General features: G+C 46.9%; 1 long non-coding RNA gene across 4 annotated transcripts in view; it reads left to right on the forward strand.

The window, feature by feature from the left end:
• Positions 1-22,021, forward strand: part of LOC126487142 (uncharacterized) — a 76,869-nt gene extending 54,848 nt beyond the window's left edge. For 2 of the 4 annotated variants that reach the window (XR_007588293.1, XR_007588294.1), the window contains exons 2-3: positions 19,000-21,142; positions 21,667-22,021. This is a non-coding gene — a long non-coding RNA (uncharacterized lncRNA). Of the gene's footprint in view, positions 1-10,110; positions 10,164-18,999; positions 21,143-21,666 lie in introns of those variants that run through there. The other 2 variants (XR_007588295.1, XR_007588296.1) reach the window with 2 other exon arrangements.
• Positions 22,022-22,373: the final 352 nt, after the last annotated feature.

Below are 22,373 nucleotides of genomic sequence, written 5' to 3' on the forward strand. Positions count from 1 at the left end.
TCTTTTATGTTTTTTTTTTTTTTTTTTTTGAGACAGGATTTAAATATTTGTTTAACCAAAGTGTTTTTTTTTTTGTTGTTTGTTTGTTTGCTTCCTTTTAAGTTTTTTGTTTGGTTACATTTTTTGTTTGTTTGAATTGTTTGTTTTTGAGACAGGATCTCACTATGTGGCTCTAGCTGGCTTGGAATTTGATTATGTAGATCAAGCTGACTTTGAACCCACAGACATCCACCTGCCTCTGGCCCTTGGGTGGTGAAATTAAAGATGTGTACCACCATGCCTGGCTTAAAGATTTGTTTTTGAGACAGAGTTTCACTCTGTAGCCCAGGCTGATCTGAAACTCACTACATAACTCAGGCTAGCGTTAAATTCATGACAATCATCCTGCCTTAGTACTGGCATCACATGCTATCAAGACCATTCGATAAATTTTTGCCACGTCCACAGCAGTGACTGCCGTGTAGTGACAAAATGCCTCTGCGCTGGTTTTTGCCTGCTGAAGGATTGGGGTTAGAGCTTCTTGGAGCGAAGCCCCAGGTGGTCCCCCTGGCAATCAGTGGTCGAGATAGGACCTGATGCCATAGGCAGATCTCGTATCTGGAGATGGCCCTGAGAGCGAGCCCTCCTGACACCTTGCCTGATCTTTCTCTGTATTTCTTAATTTTCTTGTTTACAGCTGACCACTTACCAAGAGATCAAAGTACGTCCTTGGCTCAGCTCCACCGTTCATTAAAGCAGTCCTTGAGGAACTGAAGTATGCCCCATGCCACATGAGCCTGGGAAACTTTATTATTTATGAAACAGAAACGGCTAAAGTTGATATGTTATGAGGGAATCGTCATAGTGAATCAGATTTAGAGAGAAAAGGAGAGTTAGAGAAAATTCCCCTTTATGAAAAGATTAGCTAGATCTCAGAAGCCCTGGAGTCTTTATAGTAAGAAGGAAAGAAAGGAAATTATTGAGCTATAATATATTGGTATAGGAACTATCATGAGAAAATGAGAAAACTATTAGGGGATATGGAGCAAAGAATAAAAACTATATAGATGGAAAGCTAAACACAGGACCCTGAGAACTAGTCTCCCACGGTAGAAAGTAAATAATGGTGTGAGACAGAGTTCTAAGAGACAAAACAAAACTAAAAGTCCTTGCCAACATCTTGAGCACGGAAGGGGGAACACGTAGAAAGGAGCACGTAGAAGAAGCTCTATTTTGGTTATGCTTAATCTTGATTTATGTCTGGAACCCTGAGTGGGGTGATGTAATGCACCTGCCAAGTTCTTTGATCTGTTTTGTACAAAAACTGAAGCTTTGCAGAAGTAAAATGGCAGCAGATTTTCACTACACAGTGTGTCTGTCTGTCATTCCCTTGCGTCGTATCCTGGCTATCCTATCCTTCACCCTGTTCTCCCGTGGATAGCAGTCTCCAAGAGGGACGGTCCGTGGCAAATTTTGCTTAGCAGAAGAAGTCTTGTCTGAGCCGAGGGTAAAGGGCTGCCATTTCCTGGCAGAGACTCCTAGAGTGTCACACTATGACCTGGTCGGTCAGATGCTTTTAGAACCCAATGGCCAATTGAGAGATACCTACACGTGTGACTTTGGTCTAGGCTACTGTATTAGTCAGGATTCTCTAGAGGAACAGAAGTGATAGAGTGGATCTCTATATAAAAAGGGGGTTTATTAGGATGGCTTATAGGCCATCCTATAAGGGATGTTGAGGGAGTCTGCTGGCTCATTTCCCGACTGCTCTGACCCTAAATAATCATACAGAAACTATATTATTAAAATCACTGCTTGGCCAACCACTTAAGCATATTGCTAGCTAGATCTTATATCTTAAATTAGCCCATTTCTATTACTTTATATTTTACCACGAGGCTTGCGGCCTACCAGCAAGATTCCAGCTGGCGGCTTGTGTCTTTCTCGTCTGGCGGCTACATGGCGTCTCTCTGACTTCACCTTCTTTCTCCCAGCAGTCAGTTTAGTTTTCCCACTAATCTCTATTCTGCTAAGCTACTGGCCAATACAGCTTTATTAACCAATAAAAGCAACACATATATAGAAGGACTCCCACACCAGTCCAGCTAATCTGACAATAGCTGTCTATGATCAGAAGGTTCAAGAATCCAGTAGCTGCTCAGTCCATGAGGCTCGATGTCTCAAGTGATCTTCAGTATCCACTGGAATCCCCAAGAAGTAGGCTCTATGCCAGTGAAGGAATGGACTCGCTGGCAGGGTAAGGACAAGCAGGCAGAGAGCAAAAGCTTTCTTCTTCCATGCCTTTATTATAGGCTTCCAGAAGAAGGTGTGGCCCAGATTTAAAGTAAATCCTCCTACCTCAAAACATCTGTATTTACGGTGAGTCTTCCCACTGAAAATGATTTAATTTAAAAAAAATTCCCAACAGGTGTGCCCAGTCACTCACATTTTAGTTAATTCTAGGTGTGGTCAAGTTGATAACCAAGAATAGTCATCACAGCCACCTTGGAATTTCAAACGGCAAACTTCTTATGTGGCCCATGTGCTAACACTGTCTGAGCCTATCTTCCTGGAAGGGGAGCGGAAAGGAAACAATGTCCATAAAATAGAAGGTAGAAAACTCCATATGGTATTGGAAGATGCAGCGAGCTTGTCTGATGTATGGCAAAGCTTTTCTTTAGCAGACACTATACATGTCTACTCATTCATGCCAGATAGAGAGACCACAACTGGCTAGTTTTTTTTCTTTTTTCCTCTAACTCAACACAGGTCAGGAGCATCAGAGAAAGGAACTTCAACTGGGAAAATGCCTCCACCAGATTGGCCTATAGGCAAGTCTGTGGGTTACTTTCTTGATTAGTGATGGACATGGGAGGGCCCAGACCACTGTGGGCAGTGTCACCACTGGGCAGTTGACCCTGGGATATTTAACGTGTAGGTATGTAAAGCGGGCTGAGCAAACCAGAGGAACAAGATAACAAGCAGTGTTCCTCCATGGTCTCTGACTCAGTTCCTGCTCCAGGTTCCTGCTTGAAGTTCCTGCCCTGACTCTCCTCAGTGATGGAATGTGACCTGGGAGGTTTAGGATTAAATAAACCCTTTCCTCCCCAACTTGCTTTAGTCGTGATGTTTATCACATTAATAGAAAACAAGTTGGAAAAAAGAAGGTGCATAAAATATGCTCTCTGAGCACATACATACCTTTAGGGTTGTTATTTTTTTTCCCCCCTGGACACTTCTGAGTAGGAGGTGCTGTCCAGGGGAAGGGCTGGAGTATATGCCAGCAGTCATAACCCTATCTGAGTGAGCTCATATGGCCCCGCCAACTCAGAAAGTAGAATTGTACCCATCTTACAGACAAAGAAATTGATGCTTAAAGAGATCAAGAGCCTCACCCGGAACCTTCTCCACTAGGAAATGACAGTCTAAACTGATACACCATGTCGCTAGACTCAGGACTTCCCTGCAGAACTGGAGAGGCAGTGGTTTCTTGGTTCCCTAGGACCCCAAGACCTTTGTACTGTCGGATAAGGGGCCACACAGCCCTTCCACACCCCTGGGTCACAGCTGATGCTTGAAGAGGCTGAAGGTCTCCCTGCAGCAGTCCCGAGTCTGGGACTGTGGAGGAACTTGCATTAGGACTGACTGCAGAATTTCATCTGACCCCTCCTCAGCTGAGAAACTAAGGCTAGAGTGAGTGCACTTCCCATAACCCGATGGCCCTTTCCCTATACCTAGCCTGGCTTGGCCAGGGCTCCCCAAGCATACACAGTCTCATGAGGTTTAGTGAAGGGTCACTAGCATCTCCTCCCTTCCCCAGACACTGTTTTTCCTGTTGTCCTGGTTCCGCTCCACCCACAGGCCACTTCCTCAACAGCAAACAAGAGGTGGGAGGATGTGGAAGAGGCCATCAGCCATCAGAGGGGGTGGGGTGGGGTGCAGGGGTGGGGGGGGATGATGGTGGTGGTGGTAAGGTTCATGCCTCCTGCAGATGCTGGAACACCTGGCATAAGATTCCAGGGTCAGGGAGGCTCACAGGAAGCTGGGACCCCGCCCTTCTCCTCTGGCTTCCTAGTAAAAATAACTAATGCTTCCGGAAGCATCCACAAGCCACAGGAAGGCTAAGTGAGGAGCTGCCAGGTTCCCTCCGAGATTGTTTTGCAATGGATAGGGTTGAGTGTTCCCACCTTTCTCTCTGCCTCCCCTCCTCCTCTCCCTCTTTATCACCCCTGGCCTCTTTTTATTCAGAATTCCTAAGAGAAAGCTTCCTGGACTCTACTTAGTCCTACAGTGTGGAAAATACATCACTGATAATATGTCAGATAATTAAATGGCAAACAGACTAAAAATAAAAAACCAACGTAACTACTGTGTTTTTGCTCTTTTCTGTTTTGAGAAGAGTTTTTTTTATAGCAATAAGTAAAGTCTCTTTTAATTATATTTAACTTTTTTTTAAAAAAGCAAGTTCAGGGGGCCCAAGGATACGTCCAGAGTCATGAAGAGGGATATAAATTACTTAAATGTGGGAACAAGCATCATAGTTGGTGTTTCCGTTCCTTGTGCATTACAAGCACACGGGCTAATAGTGCAATCACACTTAGGCCCAGTACCCTGCACGGCGGAAGCTTTGACATGGTAAGAGGCTTGGTTCTGAATGTCTTGTGCTGTGGCTGGTTGGGCCAGATCAAGACAAGCCACTCCCTCCCCCCCCCTTTTTTTTTTTGGCGCGCGCGAGTGTGTGTGTGTGTGTGTGTGTGTGTGTGTGTGTGTGTGTGTTTGGTTTTGTGTTTTAGACAAGTTTTCTTCTGTAGTCCAGGCTGGCCTGGAACTCACTAGGTAGCTCAGGCTGGTATTGAATTTACAGAAATTCTCCTGTTTCAAGTGATGGGATTATAGGCATGTACTACTACGTTTGTCTGACAATTTCTTCAAGGAGGCTATCCCAGGCCCCTTCCTCTTTCTCCTTCCTGCCAATATGGTACTCAGACTCGGGGCTAGAGGACAACAAACCTTCGCAGGTTTTTGCACACCAAGACTCGCTTGTTGCAGTTACTGAGTGGCTGCAGAGCTAGAATCACCTTCGCCTTTGGCACCATCTGCTGCTCCCACCGCGCCAATGCAGCTCTGATCCGGAGAGAACCCAGTCTGGTGTTTCTAAACCCAATGGGCCATGCCTTCTCTACTCCAGCGTCTTCACACCTGAGCTGGTCTCCACTGCTCTCTTGGGTATGAAGAGAGTTGCTGACCCGGTAAAGGGCTAGAGAAATGGCTCAGAGGCTAAGGGCACTTGCTGTCCTTGCAGAGGAATCAAGTTCGATTCCCAGCACTCACACCAGGCCCCTTAAAACTGCTGCCGTAGATACTCTGCTGCCTCAAGCGAAGAGGCCCTCCGAGTCAGCGTTGAACAGCAATTTCCCGTTGAGGGCGGGGTGGGGGCTAGGGAGTGCCCTCTGAGTCAGTGTTGAACAGCGATTCCCGTTGCGGGCGGGGTGGGGGGTAGGGAGTGGGGCGGTGAGGACGATGACACTTTGAGGACATCCCTAGGTGTCCATGATAGAGGTCTTGGTGGAATTGTGGACCGGGATATCAGAGGCGATTTCTGTTTTGAGGAAGCCCTGAGTTCGGGTTCAGGTTTTGAACTGGAGCCCATAGGACACACCTCTCCTCCAGTTCTTCCAAGCTCCTGGGAAGCAGCCTGAACTGGTTGGTTTAGGGTCTGAAACTAGTCAGTGCTTCTTTCAGGTCCTTGAGGTAGGTATGTGTGTGTGTGTGTGTGTGTGTGTGTGTGTGTGTGTGTGCATTTTAAAGAAAGGGGAGGCTAAACTTAGAGAAGTTTTTTTGACTTTCCTAAAGACAAGAGGAGGATTTGATCCGTGCCAGTCTGACTTCAAAACTGCTCCTCTCATCCTCCTCCCCTGTCCTCCTGCCCCTCCCTGTATTCCTCCCCTTCCCCTCCCTCTTCTCCCTTCACCAACCCTTCCCTCCCCTTCCCGTATCCCGTAATCCTCTTTCCCAGTGTCTCCCTTTTCACTCAACTGAGATAGAAATCAACGAATCAATGAATTTAATGTTCTTTCGAGTTTACTTATTTACTGTTAATGTGCACGTGTGTGTATGAAATGTGTGTGTGAGTGCCACAGCTCACATGTGGAGGTCAGAGGACAACTTTCTGTAGTAGATTTTCTCTACCCGCTGTGGTTTCAGGGGTCCCGAACTCAGGTCACCAGGCTTGCTCAGCGAGTACTTTCCCCGGTGATAGTCAATGCAAGGCCCGTGAGATAGCTCATGGGAAAAAGAGCTTGCTGCTCAGGCATGACAACTTCAGTTCAACCCCTGTAACCTACAGAAAGAAGGAAGGAGAGAACCACTTCATAAAGTTGACCTCGGACCTCCAATTATATACTATCCTCTCTGATGATAAACAAACAAAAAAATATTAAGTTAAAAAAGCAATGCAGATGGGCATGGTGGCACGTGTCTGGAACTCCAGAAATGCAGAAGCTGAAGCAGGAGGGTAGTGAGTTCAAGGGCAGTCTGGGCGACATATAGAGCCCCTGTCTCAAAAAGCCAAGGGCTAGGGCTGTAGCCCAGCGCCAAAGTACATGGAGCATAAGATTCTGGGTTTGTTTCCTAACAACACATTCCCAAGGTAATATACTTATGCGGTTTAAATGCTATATAAAGCCAGGCATAATTCTAGCACTCTGAAGGCTGCAGCTGAAGAAGTTTCAATTGGAGGCTAGCCTGAGCTACTCAGAAAGACCTTGTCTCAAAACAGTAGCAACGTCTAAGGGGCTGAAGAGATGAGGGCACACTGCCCTTACAGACGACCAAAGTTGGATTCCCAGTAATCATGACTTACAACTGTTTATAACTCCAGCTCTGAGGAATCCAGTGCCCTCATCTGGACTCCATGGGCACCTCCATTCACATGCATACATACCCAGCCTCACATACATAGACACACAAAAACATTTTAATCCTAGTGCTCAGAGACAGGTAGAGCTCTGAGTTCCGGGCCAGTCTGATCTACAGAGAGAATTCCAGGACAGCCAGGCCACACAGAAACACCATCTCAAAAAAAAAAAAAAAAAAAAACCAAAAAAAAAAAAACAAAGGGGGGAAAAAAGTTAGCCAGGCAGTGGTGGCGCACGCCTTTAATCCCAGCACTTGGGAGGCAGAGGCAGGTGAATCTCTGTGAGTTCGAGACCAGCCTGGTCTACAAGAGCTAGTTCCAGGACAGGCTCCAAAGCTACAAAGAAACCCTGTCTCAAAAAAAATTTCAAAAAAGTTTTTTCGAGACACGGTTTCTCGGTAACAGCCCTAGGTATACTGGAACTCGCTCTATGAATCAGGCCTACCTGGAGCTCAGAGACGCACCCGCCTCTGCCTCCTGAGTGTGGATTAAAGGAGTGCACTGCCACACCTGGCTTGAAAAAAAAAAAACCTTAAAAATAGCAACGTCTCACAAAATAAACAAACAAAACTTAACCCCACTGAGGATTACAAAGTATTTAGTGCTTCTGTACTGCAACTTAAATGCACTTGACAATGGTGAACATGGCTTTTATAATGGGGAATTCAGAGGCAGGATTCTCTCCTCTTGTCTTCCATAATGTCTAGTGGACCCCACCCCAACAAGGTTAATCATTTCTCTTAGTTTTGTTTTTCTTGATGAATCTTTTCACATTTAAAAAAAAGCATTTATTTGACCCTGTCTCGAAAAGCCAAAACCAACCCCCCCCCAAAAAAAAACCCCAAACCCATTTATTTGTTGTTTTTTTTTTCCTTTGAATGTGTGGGAGTGTTTGTCTATATGTATGTACGTTAACCATGTGCAGGCCTGGTTCCCTCATAGTCAGAAGAGGGTGCTGGATCCCCTGGAACTGGAGTTACAGATGGTTGTGAGTCACCATGTGTGTGCTGGAAACCAAACCCAGGCCCTTAGCAACAGCAGCCAGTGTCTTTAACCACTTACAGAGCTATTTCTATGCCCCCTTTATTTGCACAGATACTTTTAAAAAATGATTTCATTTATTTTGAGGCAGGGTCTCACCATGAAGACCAGATTGGCCTCGGACCTTCTCATAATCTTAAAGCACACAGGATTCCATCCCCTCTTATACATCCCCTCTCTCTTTTCACACAGAGTAACAAAGTATCCTGCTGTCCGCCTTTTGGTCAGTGTCTTGGAGTTAGTTCTCTGTGCACCCAGACTTTCTCTCCTTGACTGATACGGAGACTCTCTGTACGAACCAATGCAAAGACTGGCGAGATGGCTCAGTGGGAAAAGGCGTGTGCTGCCAAATCCAGTGAGTTCAACCCAGTGATGGAAGGAGAACAGGCTCTAGAAGGCTGTCTCCTGACCCCAGACATGCACCCTGGCTCACGTACACTCCTCGCCCCCAACAAAGAAGTAAATACCAAACCAAAGAAAGAGCCCTTTCTTCCTTCAGTCCTTCCTTCCGGATGGACCTTGGGATGCTTTAGTCCGGGGCAGACATGTTCCACACAGTGGGAAGGAGCAGGCTCGGGGGGGTGAAAATGCACCTGTCATTCATCCTTGTAAATGGGCAAGCCCCACAGCCTCGCCTGGCCACCCTCTGTCAGAAACTATTGCTGTTTCCTCAGCGTTGTATCCCTTCTGAGGAAGTAGCAGATATGCTTGTGGACCTTACATTCGGAATCAAGAGTCGCTTCGTGGCAGTAGTCCGTAGTCCGCATGTGGTCAGCGCGTGACTGGAGGAGTCCCAGCCCTCATCCATCCCCTCGCTGGGATCCTTGCTGTGGGCGGTGGGGAGGGGGATGGTCCTGACAGAGTCAACAGCATGGGGGTGGGGAGAAGTGGGCACCTGCTCTGCTGCAGGTGGAGATCTCCCCATGGGTATGCTAGGGACTGTCTGTTAGCTTTTTCTTCTTCTCTGCTCACTGGGTCAGGAAATCCCTCAAGTGGAGGTTGTTCGTGTCAGGTTTGCAAACCCTTGGTTCAGGCTCTCAACATAGACAGTGCCTGAACACTCATCATGTGCCAGAAGCCCCACTAAGTGCTTTAGTATACTCCATCCTCCTAACATCCTGCAGCAGATGGTGTTAGGCTCCTCGGGGTTTATTTTTAGTTTGATTGATTTTTGTCTGTCCCCCACCCCCACTGTCCAATCAACCTCCCACGTGAACACTGTTGCATGGTGGGACTTTGTGGTGCCCCTTGGCTCCAAGCCCGCCAAGGTTACCTTCTTCCGTTAAACCATTACAGTGTTCTATAGTTGAGGTTGGTTTTGAACTCACAACTCCCTTGCCTCAGCTTTCTGCATGTTGAGATTACAGGTCTGAATCACTCCTGACTTCTTAGTTTAGAGATGAAGAGAATGATTAAATAATTCATTTAGGTCACATAGCAATGATGTGGCCTTCCCCTTTGCCAGTCTCCCAGGCCACTTCAGTGGCCTTCTTTCTTTGCGGAGAAAGTGAGAGGGAAGAGCTCTATCCAGCTTCCTTCATTGTAAAGCAGCAACCTGCAGGTCAATAAAACCCTATGTTGTGCTTGGGATCTGGCTTCCTAAACAAGTAGTTGTTACAAGACAGTTACTTAATGTTGTAACTTGGTGTTTGTTTCTCACCAAAAATAAAAACGGGCAGTTTCCTGGGGGTTATTGTGAAGACAAAATAATGGGTTCATAGAGTAAACACAGGGTCATGGGCACTAGCATTTGCTAGGCAATGAGTCTCTCTCTCTCTCTCTCTCTCTCTCTCTCTCTCTCTCTCTCTCTCTCTCCAGGCTTGGTGCCTGTGCCGGCCAGAATGAACACTGGCATCCCTGGGACTATAGTTACAGAAGGCTATGAGCAGCCATGTGGGTGCTGGGAAGCAAAGCTGGGTCCTCTGCAGGAGCGGCCAGTGCTCTTAACTACTGAGCTGTCTCTCCAGCCCCGTTCGCAGTTATTTCTGAGTCAGAGTCTCTCTGCATAGCCTAGGCTGGCCTCTGACTCATGATCCTCTTGCCTAATCCTCCCAAGTGCATGTGATGGAGGTGGGTCTTGTAATAATAAAGAAACTGCCTCGGCCCTCATAGGACAGAAAATTAGGTAGGCAGAGTAGACAGAAGAGAATGCTGGGAAAAAGAAGCTGAGTAGAGGAGTCGCCATGATACTCACACTCCAGACAGACGCAGGTTAAGATCCTCTCTGGTAAGCCAGCTCATGGACTACACAGAATATTAGAAATGGGTTAGAACAATATGTAAGAGCTAGCCAATAAGAAACTGGACCTAGCCGGGCCAGGCAGTGTTTGAAAGAATACAGTTTCCGTGTAATTATTTTGGGCATAAGCTAGCCATGCAGGCGGCCGGTGCCGGGGACGCAGCCCTGCCGCCGCTCCTATTTCAACATGCATGCACCACCACACCTGGCTCCAGTTCCAGCACTTTAAATACTTAGTTTATTTATTATATTATTGCATGTATGTATGCTGTGTGTGTGTATGTGTATGCGTGCGCGTTTGCTCTGACATGTATGTGGAAGGCAGAGAATAACTGTGGAGTTGGTTCCTTCCTTTCCTACCTTTATGTGGGTTCCAGAGGCTGAATTCGGGCTGTCAGCTTATGAGACAAGTGTTTTTATGAGGTGAGCCATCTTGCTCGTCTGGGTTTCAGTACTTTTGAGGTGATGAGGAGGGTCTGTAGTACCCGGACTGTCATTTTGTTTTCCGAGTCTATCCATGTAATTTTGAGAGAAGAAACTTTAGTGAATCAGAAAGTGCACAGAGGCAACAGTGCCACCTTGTGGCAAGAGCTCAACATTACCATCCCAAAAGGAAGGGCGCTGGACAGTATTAACCAATTCTTTTATGCCAGACACTAGCTGAACTTTTCTCATGCATGGCTTAGTTTACTGAAGTCTCTGAGTATAAAGTAGCTTCTGCAATATGCCCTTTTTAGGGCTCTTGAGAGCGCCAAGACTGAGAGATTTCCTCATAGTCGAGGAACTCAAAATTGAACCCACAGCAGCTTCCCCCAGCATTCACGACAGTAATCATCTTTATGTTACCTCTGTTGCAAGTGGGAACCACTTCCAGTTTCAGATTGTTCTTAGAGTTTCCTAATTTTAGTTTTTAGTAGGCAAGGTACTCCAGGTGGGAGGCAGAGAGTCGGTCTTGGTGTCAGCTCCTCTTTGTGAGCCAGGGGACCTGAGCACTTCCCTTTTCTGAGATTTCAGGTGAGAAGATGGTAATGACCTCTTTGCCTCCTAGTAGCCTTCTAAGCTCCAAGGAAGAGCTTGAAAAACTAAAAATTGGATTTACATGAAACAGCCCATTTCTGAGGCCACCACCGAATTCACGGCCTGGGTGGAGAAGCCACAAAGCAGGGTGCTCCGTCTCATCACACGGCAGAGGGTATGGCCTGGGAGGAGAAGAGATCCTGTTAGAGAGATCCTGTTCTTCTGCCTCTTCTTAGAAGCCACTAATGGCAGCACTATGCCCCGCGCTCCAGACTTCATTCACACCAACACCCCTCCCGTCTTCAATCATTAACGTGCCCCGTTTGGGAATTAAGTTTCCAAAACCGGCTAAGAGGAATGTGTCGTCCAGATAGGGAGCGCTGTTCTGAGAGTGTGAGGCGTTCTTTCCCTCACAACGCAGCCACAACGAGGAAGGGAGACCTCTGGTGCTGGGCTAGCTTTCTCCTCTTGTCAGAAGTCGACTCCTTTTTACTTCATCTAGACACGAGATGGCGCCACCCACGGTCAGGGTGGGTCTTCTTTCCTCAGTAAACCTCTTTGGAAACACCTCACAGATACACCCAAAGGTGTGCCTCCTCGGTGATCTTAAATCCTGTCAAATTGATGGATCATCGCACAATCCCAACCACTGAGACTCAACCAGCTCAACAGAAGGCAGGCAGCTCAGCACGGGAAAGGTGACATTTACGTGGCTGGAAGGACTCTGATCACTGACAGGCAGCTGTGTTTTTGTTTTTTTTTTTTTTTTTTTTTTCTTCTCCCAGCAGGACACTCCTGAGGAAATCCCAGTTTTGAGAGGTCCATTGCTTCAATAATCTGAGACTTGAAGGGAAGGGCAAGGTAGCTCTATAGAGGTCTTCATTCTTGTCAGGACAGGTGCACCGAGGGCAAGCAGAGAGGGGGCTGTTAGATGGGACTCCTGAAATAGCACCGGAGCAGACCTCTGTCCCAGAAGTCCCTCTCTGATGGCACTGAAGCCTTTTTTTTCTGTGTAAATGAGCAAAAGTGAATCATTGGGGGTTTGAAGTCAGACTTTAGAGTTATTTCAGCAACCAGTCACTCATCCTCCCAAGCCGTTAGACCTGGCAGCATGGGGTCTCAGATTACTGGTAGCTGTGGTTCTCTTAGTCAGGAAGGCTTCTCTGCAACAGACTGTATGCCTTACATGCCCTATCAGGTTACTGAGATTCTCAACTTGAGCGTCTTCCATGGGGTCTCAGGTATCATAACCAGTGAGTAGCTGACCCTACCAACTCCAGAGCTCCTTGTGAAACCTTGCCAGACTCTAACCCAGCTGTGTAGTTGCCAGATCCTAACCATTCAGGCTCTTTAGGGAGCTTCTGGATAGAAACACTCCATTTCACCTGATTCCCCATGTTCCTATCCTGAGGTGGCTTAGCTCACTTGTAAGAGGAGGACCACCCCCACTCTACCTCGTGTTGCTACACTCTCCTCAGAGCCTCCACCAAATGCCTGTGTGGGGTGCTGGAGCCTGGACTTTCCTCAGAGCCTCCACCAAATGCCTGTGTGGGGTGCAGGAGCCTGGACTTTCCTCAGAGCCTCCACCAAATGCCTGTGTGGGGTGCTGGAGCCTGGACTTTCCTCAGAGCCTCCACCAAATGCCTGTTTGTGGTGCTGGGGCCTGGACTCTCCTCAGAGCCTCTACCAAGCCATCTTTCTGTGATCAATAAAACTCTTCTAACAAACCTCTTAAAAGGGAAAAAAATCTCAATGTTCCCCTTCAGCCCCAAGTGCCTTTCAGTCCCTTCTCTGAATTAAGTTGTTTCCTATTTAAGCAGAAAGGGCCTCAGGGGTAATTCCTGTCCTCACAGAACAAATTGTTCTCTTCTTGGATCTCCTGTTCCCTACAGCTGGCAGTGGTTCACTTTCGTTTCTAATGTCACTCTGGAGTGAGTAAAGTTCTCAAAACGAAGTATACCTCCATGCTGTTTGGCACCGTCAATCTTCTGGGAAGGCTGAAAGGGTTAACATAACTCAAGAAATTGTTCACCAAGCTCACACTGGGGACTCAACAGTCTTGGCTCATTCTCCACCTTATTGCAACACAAAGATACTGCCTCAACTCCACATTACCACTAACTTAGCCCCTCCTCCAAGACGAACTTTTAAAAACAAGTTCCTGCTGGGCTTTTGGGGGCTTGTATTTATGTGTTTATTTATTTTGCGTACCAGTGGGAGTTCAGAGGACAACTTACACCTACTGCGTGGGTCCTGGGGATTAAACCCAGACTTGGCATCAAGAGCCCGAATCTGCTGAGCCTTCTCACCAGTCCCAGGCTACCCTTTTGTTGGATACAGGGGCATATACATTATATCATTGTGACAGCCAGATGGTCAGCCATCATTACCATTAGCACTAGGGAGGCAGAGGCAGGCAAGTCTCTGAGTTTGAGGCTAGCCTGGTCTATAGAGCAAGTTTAAGTACAGTCAAAGCAACACAGAGAAACCCTGTCTCCAAAAAAAAAAGTGACTCCAAACTGCTAATCCCAGTGTAAGACTGTGTTACATAGGCCTTCAGTTATCCCAGGAAAGGGACAGGCAGAGGAGAGGACTTGGACAGAGGCATCAGAAGGCAGGGAGTTCCAGGACAGTCAGGGCCACAGAGAAGCCCTGTCTTGAAAAACCAAACTAAACCAAAGCAAAGCAAAACAACCTCCCCCCCCCCCCCCCCCCCCCTCATTGCTCCTAGTTCTAGGAATGTCAGGGAGCAAAGAGCCCCTGATAGTATTGTATGCACTAATGTATTAGTTATGCGTGGAAAGAAACATTTAAAAGGGGGAGAAAAACATAGTGAGGCCGGAGAGGAGATCAATAGCGGGGGAGGATAGGACTTGTTTTGCTTTCAGGTTATAGCCCATCATCATCAAGGCAGCCAAGGCAAGATCTCAAGGCAGAACTTGCAGCAGAGACCACAGAGGAATAATGTACACTGCCCTGCTTTCTGCTTCTACTCAGCCTGCTTCCTTATACAACCCAGACCACCTGCCCAGGGGTGGCACCACATCAATCATTAACCAAGAAAATGCCTCACAAACATGTTCCCAGGCCAATCTGATGGAGGCAGTTCTTCAACTGGGGTTTCCTCTTCTTAGGTGACTCTAGTTTGTGTCAAGTTGTGGGCAAAATCAACCAGCACAGTTGGGTATTGTTGCGGGAGCTCCTTCAGCCAATAGCCACTGAGATACCAGCCCATTGGGGCGTGGTCTCTCTCCCTTTAAAAAAGCGGCCACTTCCCTCCGCTCCCTCTCTGGCTTCCCAGTCCACTTCTGCTACTAGGCTCCCTTCCTGATTGTGCAGAGGGCTGTTGTCTGGGACGGTGATCTGTAAGTTTTTCTCCCTTAAATAAATAACCATTCTATTAATCATAATTCCAAACTGGTGTTGGATTGTTTGTGACTGATGCCTTCAGGGTATCAACATGATGATTTGAGCTTGTTTCTGGGTTTGTTTGTTTGTTTGGAAAACCTTTGCCTGTCATTTTACCCTGTGGTGGTGTCTTCTGTGAGTGGGAACACATGTTGCTTGGAGTCAACATGAAAGAGGGGTCCTGTGATCTAATGTGTTAGTCCTTGCCTTTTGACTGGTGAGTTGGAGCCATGGTGTTCAGAATTATTACTGAAAGATGTGTGTTGATGCCAGAGATTTTGTGGTGTTTGGCATTTTCTTAGTCTTTATTTGCTTAATAAACACTTCAGCATATTTTTCTCTGCAGCTTCTAGGATTTATCATTATTTTCCATTCCAAGCATTGCTTCTAGTATTTTCTTTAGGGCTGGCTTCATGTTCATAATTGCTTTAGCATGCTTTTGTCATGAAAAGCTTTTCTTTTCCTCCTCTTCCATTATGAGAGATAGTTTTGCTGGATATAGCAGTCTGACTTGTTGTAATCTTTCAGAATTCGAGGTACATTTCTCATATCTATTTGGATTTTAGAGTTTTCATCAAAAAAATCCAGCGGTTCTGATGGGTGCATGTTAACATGTAACTTGGCCCCTCTTTTGTTGTTTTCAGTATATTTTCTTTTTCCAAATGTGTAGTGCTTTACTGTAAAGCCACACGGGAGGTTCCTTTTCTCATCTTGGATATGTAGTTTTCTGTGAGCCTCTTCTATCTGCATGGACAGCTCTTCTTTAGATTTAGGACATTTTCCACAATTTTATTGAAATTATTTTATATTCTTTTGGCAGAGAATTCTGTGCCCATAATTTTTACAAATTTTGGGGGGTTAGTTCATGGCCATCATGGTGGGAAGCATGGTGGCAGGCAGGAAGGCATGGTGCTGGAGCAGTAGCTGAGAGCTTACTTACATCTGATCCACATGACAGAAAGAGGGAGGAAAAGAGCGAGAGGGAGGGAGGAACGGAGGGAGGGAGAGAGAGAGAGAGACTGAGACTAGACTGCTGTGGGCTTCTCATACCTCAAAGCCCATCTCCAGTGACACACTTGCTCCAATAATCCTTCCTAAACAATCCACCAACTGGGAACCAAACATCCAAGTATCCTAGCCTATAGAGGATATTATTATTCAAACCACCACAAGCTGTACAAAACCTAGACAGCCTTTGCCTAGCTCCAGCATCTCTCCCTCCTCAGGCCCCATTCTGAGCCCTTAGACTTGTGTTGCCCTTTTTGATTATCCACATGACTGCCAGCATCTTTGGAAGACTTGGGCTGTTCACCTGCAGTTGGTCAGCAAATAGACATCACGGTGTCTGCGGTAGCTTGTGGGTAATTCGTACCCACAAGCTCATAGGGTATGGTGGTCCTGGGAGGTGTGGTTTTGTTGGAGAAGGTGTGGCCTTGTTGGAGGAAGTGTGTCACTGTGGAGATGGGTTTCGAGGTCTCATATATGTTTAAGCCAGGCCCAGTGTTTCATGCCACATCCTGTTGCCTGCAGATCAAAACTCTCAGCTCCTTCACCAGCACCTTGTCTGTCTACACACTGCCTTGTTCCTCACCATGACAATAATGAACTGAACCTCTGGTGGTAAGCAGGCCACCCCAGCTCAATGTTTGCCTTTATTATAAGAGTTGCCATGGTCACAGTGTCTCACCACAGCAATAGAAACCCTGACTAAGACAGTGTCCTTCAAGGTACTCCTTGAATATGTTGTGGGGTACCACAACTTCTTGCCTGTAAGAGCCCAGTAGCTCCCCAGGCTCAGAATGGGGTTAGTTTGGCAACTGTACATCTATGTTGTCTCCACAGTCTGAGTGGGAGCCTTGTTCAACAGGCACAGGGTACATGCTTTGGCCATGGCTGTCCTAGCAGGGGTGCCTGTTTGCACCTGCGTCTTCCTCCACCTTCCCACCATGGTGTGTGATAGACCATGAAGGAAGCTAGAGGGGATAGAACCTTCTGTTGTAGCTGGGCTATGGTTATGGCTAAGGGGACTTGCCAGCCCTTTTGAAGCCTAGTTCCCAGAGTTGGGAAGGTGAGAAGCAGAGGGGAAGGACAGAAGAAACATGTTGACTGGTGAGATGTGTACACTCACTGAGGAGGAAGCAGAAGGAAAGGATGTCAGGGCTCTTTAAAATTCAGGCTCTTAAGGGATTAGAGCCGTGCGCCCACGGAAGCTTGTGTATTATTACTGCTGGATGTTGGATTGGAGGGCCCCTTCTGGGATTTCCAAATTCTTTACTTATTTATTCATTTTTGAGATAGGGTCTCCATATATAGCCCAGGATGGCCTGGTATTCACTATGTAGATGAAACTGGCCTTACACTCACAGAGAATCACTCGCTTTGGCTCCTGCATGCTGGTACTAAAGGTTTGTACCACCATGACTGGTCATTTGCAGGTTACTATGTCCTAGAACAAGGATTGAAAGCAGAGACACGTGGAAAGTGGGAGAAACAGACGGCTCATTAAGAAAAAGACTGAGCTGGAGAGTTGGCTCGGTAGTTAAGAACACTTGCTGCTATTGCAGAGTTCAGTTCCCAGCACCCACGTCAGGTGATTCCCTACTGCCTGTAACTCCAGCTTCAGGGAATCTAACACCTTCTTTAGGCCTCTGAGGTTACCCACAGCCCCCACCCCAATGTGTACAGGAGTGCGTCTGTGCACATGTGCTCAGGAGGCCTAAAGAGAGCATCAGGTCTCTCAGAACTAGCGTTACATGGTTATGAGTTGCTTGATATGGGCTGGGAACTGAACTGAGGGTCTTTTTACAGAAGCAGAAAGCGCATCTAACCACTGAGCAATCTCTCCAACTCCCAAGAGATCACTCATGAGCAAGGAATAGGCCAGAGAGCTCGAGAAGCGGGTCTTAAGCTCAATGAGCCCTGTGCTGGGAAATGGGACATTTGTACAGTGCATACTCTTTCTGCACATCTGCAATTCCATGGCCTTGATGAAGAGGGGTGTCTTTTTGTCTTTTTTCCCATATACTTATCTTAATGCCTCTTTTCACCTTACTTTCTGGCTGCAAGACTACAGTATAAGCAGTTATGCCTCACTGTTTTCGTGTTTTAATGATTCAGTTTTTGTTTGTTTTGTTTATACAACAGCCTGTCCTCCATAAGCCCCCTGCCCCTCACCAGGGCCTGTGCAAGTTGCACAGCCCCCACAATCTTAGAATAATGTAATTTAATAGATTTAGGTAGAGATAACTTGACACTATTTGGCCTTCTGGAGATTTTATTGATAGTCAATAAGAACTACATGTTTAGAGTCAAAGTCACAGTGAAGGGCACACCTGATGTACTGTTAGGATGCGCTAAGCTCTGCTTCAGTAACAACCTGGAACATATTGGTGGATTGGCGCAGTAAGGGAGTCTTTATTATTCTTTATCCTTTTGCTTATGTTAAGAGAAGAAAACGGGCTAGTGAAAAACTCTTCTCTTTGCGGCTTCACAAGGAAGCAGAGTCTCCACGTTTTTCTAGCTGTGATCCTGGAACTCATGGCTCTCCCCATGCCCAAGGCAGAGGGAAGCACTGGCGGAAATCTGTCCTGGGCTCATCTTTCTAACCAAACTGTACATTTCTCAGGGCAGGGACTATGCCTTTTTAAAAAGGTATACTTTTATTATTTTTAATTGTGCATGCATGCACATGCATATGTGTGTGTGTGTGTGTGTGTGTGTGTGTGCATGAGTGTAAGTGCCCATGGAAGCCAGAGGTATTGTATCCTCTGTAGTGGTTGGTGTTACAGATGCTCTGATCTGCCTAACATGGGTGCTGGGAATTGAACTCAGGTCCTCTGGAAGAGCAGCAAATATTCTTTTATTTATTTATTTATTTATTTATTTATTTATTTATTTATTTATTTANTTTATTTATTGGTTTCTCTGTGGTTTTGGAGTCTGTCCTGGAACTAGCTCTTGTAGACCAGGCTGGTCTCGAACTCACAGAGATCCGCCTGCCTCTGCCTCCAGAGTGCTGGGATTAAAGGCGCGTGCCACCACCGCCCGGCTAGCAGTAAATATTCTTAACTGCTGAGCCATCTCTTCAGCTCCCATGGGACTGTCTTATAGTTATTTATTTGCTTATTCTGTCAGAAATTTGAGTGAAAGATAGCAATAAGGTTAAGTTTGGTCAAGATCTGAGTAAACCCAAGTCTGCCTACCCAGCTTTGCTAGGATTCCTAGGAAAGGGAAGCACAAATAAAAAGCTGACATTCATTTCCAATTGCAGGTGCAATTGCTGCAGTCTGGGGCTGGGCGGGGTGGTGCCCTTACATGGAGTTTTCCAGAACAATGCAAACAAACATGGGTCCTACTTTGCATACGTGGATCCTTAATGTCAACGCTTGACTCTCCTCAGCACTTCTAGTGACCAGGGGAACCAGGTCGAAGTTACAGGAAGGTATCACCTCACCTGGTAAGAAAAGGTGACTTCGAGAAGACACACCGTGGAAGATCTGCTGCAAAGGGAACCTTTCCATTACTGGTGGCAACTGAAGTTAGTACAGCCATTATGAGAAGCTACCTGAAGTTCCTCAAAACATAAAAGAGAACTAGCTTGTGAGCCAGTAACTCCATCCAAAGGAGAAGAAGCCTCATCCCTATTCACTTGGCACCCTTCGAAATGGCTACGTAATGCAAACAACCCGAATGTCCATCAGCTGGTATGGGGCAAGCACTGTGGCGCATACACCATGTCCTGCCGTTTGTCATGGATTGAGATGTAGATCATCACGTTAAGGGGGCTAAGCTGTTTTAGTCAGGGCTACTATTGCTGTGATGAAACACCATTACCAAAGCAACTTGGGGTGGGGCGGAGAGTTTGTTGGGCTTACGCTTCCACATCACAATTCATGATCAGAGGAAGTCAGGACAGGAAGTCAAATCAGACAGGAATCTGGAGGCAGGAGCTGATGCAGAGACCATGGAAGGGAACTGCTTACTGGCTTGTTGAACATGGCTTGCTCAGTCTGCTTTCTTATAGAACCCAGGACTACTATCCCAGGGGTGGTCCCACCCACAATGGGTTGACCCTCCCCCATTGATCACTAATTAAGAAAATGCCTTACAGGCTTGTCTATAGCTGGATTTTTATTTTATTGAGACGGGGTTTCTCTGTGTAGCCCTAGTTGTCCTAAACTCACATAGATCCACCTGCCTTTGCCTCCCAAGTGTCGGGATCAAAGGCGTGCGCCACCAATTGCCTGGTTGGAGGCATTGCCTTCATTGAGCTTCCCCTCTTTCAGATGACAGAAAACTAGCGAGCACACAAGTTGTCACAGAAAGAGTGCTGCTGCACAGTCTCACTCCTATGAGGACCCTAAGATCGCACAGAAGATGAGAGCAGAACACTGGGTATCAGATCTAGAGACAGGAGGGCCGGCATAGGGACAGGAAAGGGCAGGCCGTGAGTGTAAAGTTACAATTAGAGAGGGGCAGGAGGTTCTGGGGCTTACAGTGGGGGTAAAGATAACAAAGATTATGCTGGCATTTCAGGTTTATTCCATTATCATGGTGGGACATGGCAGGAGGCAGTGTGTTCCCCCATTGGAGACCCGGAGTGTTCCGCATGGGTCTATCTTTACATCCTCAGCAGCGAAAAAGCAAGCACCTTCCTTTTCTCAGCACTTAAGCCTCCCCTTCTCATTAGCAGTGCTCTGGAGGGAGAGGGCGAGGCGGAGGCACTAATTAAGGAGTCTGGATGAGTTTGCCCCCATCGCCGACCTTTCCCAAACATCTGCCCCGCCGGCCAGAGGCAGCCAGAGCCTGCTGCTAGGCTTCTTGTTCTTCTGAGAAACCATCGGAAAGCATCTGCAAACACCCGTGATTGCCTTAAAACGGAGAGAAGCACATTTTCCAATTACAGCCCGGGTGATTGCTCCGGCTTTTAATTAATGGATTGTGCATCTGTTTGCGGAGACCCTTTTAAATGTGCTTTTTTGGAGTTCCTTAATTAGGTACAAGAAGCTGCAGGTGTTCTGGCAGGAGCACAGTGGACCCGGGACAGCTTCCAGAAGAGACTTCTTTAATGTAAATATTTAGTCAACTGATAATGAGGCTCGTTTTTAGAGTTTTGTTCCTGTTTGGTGTGCAAGCCGTGGTGTCGGAAGAGACATCCCGGCTTCGTTCAGACTGTTGACAAAATAAATTGAAACGGAAGAGACCAATTTTCATTATGACAGACACTTATCTGCAGTTAGACCATTACCAGAATGACAAGTTATTCTCATGTTGTCACTGTGAGCCTGCTGCCTGGGTTGTTTGGGGGCAGAGATGCTGGGGAAGGTGCTGGGATGCGGCATGCTAATTCCATTGCCGGGGCTGTTATTCAGAGGGATGCTGCGGGCAGTGAGTGAGGTTTTGTCTCTCGGCGAGTGGAGATTGCCCTGACAGTGTCCTGAGTGGGAAAGGCGTAGCTTTCTGCACCAGGTCATGAAAAACTGGCGCTGTGGCTTTTTCCTGAAGTCATTACCACCTCTGGATTTGCGTGCCACCGTTGCCAGGTGAGAGGTGTCCTAGGCCGAGGTGACAGTGTCTCTGATAATTGGATGTGCGGGTGTCAGAGGGTGAGGACAGAGAGGTGGGTGAAAGGAAGAGTATCGGCTCTCAGGACCACCTAGGCCAAGTTCTCAGCACAAAGGAGATTTCTTCACCCCAGAAGGACAGAAGGCAGGGAATAAAAGACAAAGACTGGAGATAGAGGAAGAGGGAGAAGGGGAAGCAAACAAGGGAAATGGGCAGAGGTATTTTTTTTTTTGAGGACAAAGGACTGTCTCCTTTTGGCACACACGCAAATGATGAATTTATAAGGGTAAAGGGGGAAACCCCGTGTTAGGATGAAGTGTTTAATTTTGATTGGGCATATAATTAGATGAGCCAAAGGGGGCTTCTGATTGCCGGATTTCAATACTTTGATAGCTGGCCTGTGGTAGTCAGCCTCAGGAGAAGGGAGTGGCCAAATAGGGGGCTAGCTTCAGGAACGTAATCTAATGGTTTTTTTTTTTTTTTTTTTTTTTTTTTTTTTAAGCAAGGCAGAGGGAATTGTGAAGAAGGGCAAGGCCTGGCAGAGCCACATGCTCCAGTACATTGGTTTCCCTTCAGTGGGCACACCATGCCCTGTGGGTCAAGAGCTCTACAGCCACTTATGATGGTGAGATGTCATTGGACCCATCTCTCCTTGTATCTACACGGTGCCTTTGGCTGCCTTCATCACAGTGGTACCTATGACTGCAGTTAGCATCTGGTTCTCCATAAAACGCTCCCCTGCCCTTGATGTAGGGTGGTGTCCTGGACAAAGCTCCGAGAGTAGCTCTGGTATCTGCTGCCTTCTTTCTAGGCCTCTCTCCAGTTCTATGGGTTGAGGCAGAGCTTTTTCCCTCTGTGTGTTCATATGAGTCATTGCGGCAGAAAAGTTTTCTAATCAATTTTGTGTTCCCGCTAAAAGCACACACCGTGTAATAGGGACAAGGAAGAGAGTTTTATTCTGTCCTTGATGTTTTCTGTGCTAAGAGCAAAGATGGAGACACTGGAACAGAACGCAGCTTGGCTGAGAGTTTGTCATCGACAGTGCAAGAGGCCTTTTCTCCTGGAAGAAGAAGAGGGGTGGCCTGGGGAGGATGGAGGGTGTGTATGTGGGAGGGACAGGGTAGAGAAGGGACAAGCTAAGGAAGGCAGAGGAGGAGGGGAGGAGATCGAGAAGGTGGAGGAGCTGGGAAAGGTGGAGAAGCTGGGGAT

The sequence above is a fragment of the Alexandromys fortis genome, unplaced genomic scaffold, assembly GCF_014885135.2.
Source record: "Alexandromys fortis isolate MF-2015 unplaced genomic scaffold, M_Fortis_MF-2015_v1.1 scaffold_178, whole genome shotgun sequence".
Lineage (NCBI taxonomy): Eukaryota > Metazoa > Chordata > Mammalia > Rodentia > Cricetidae > Alexandromys > Alexandromys fortis.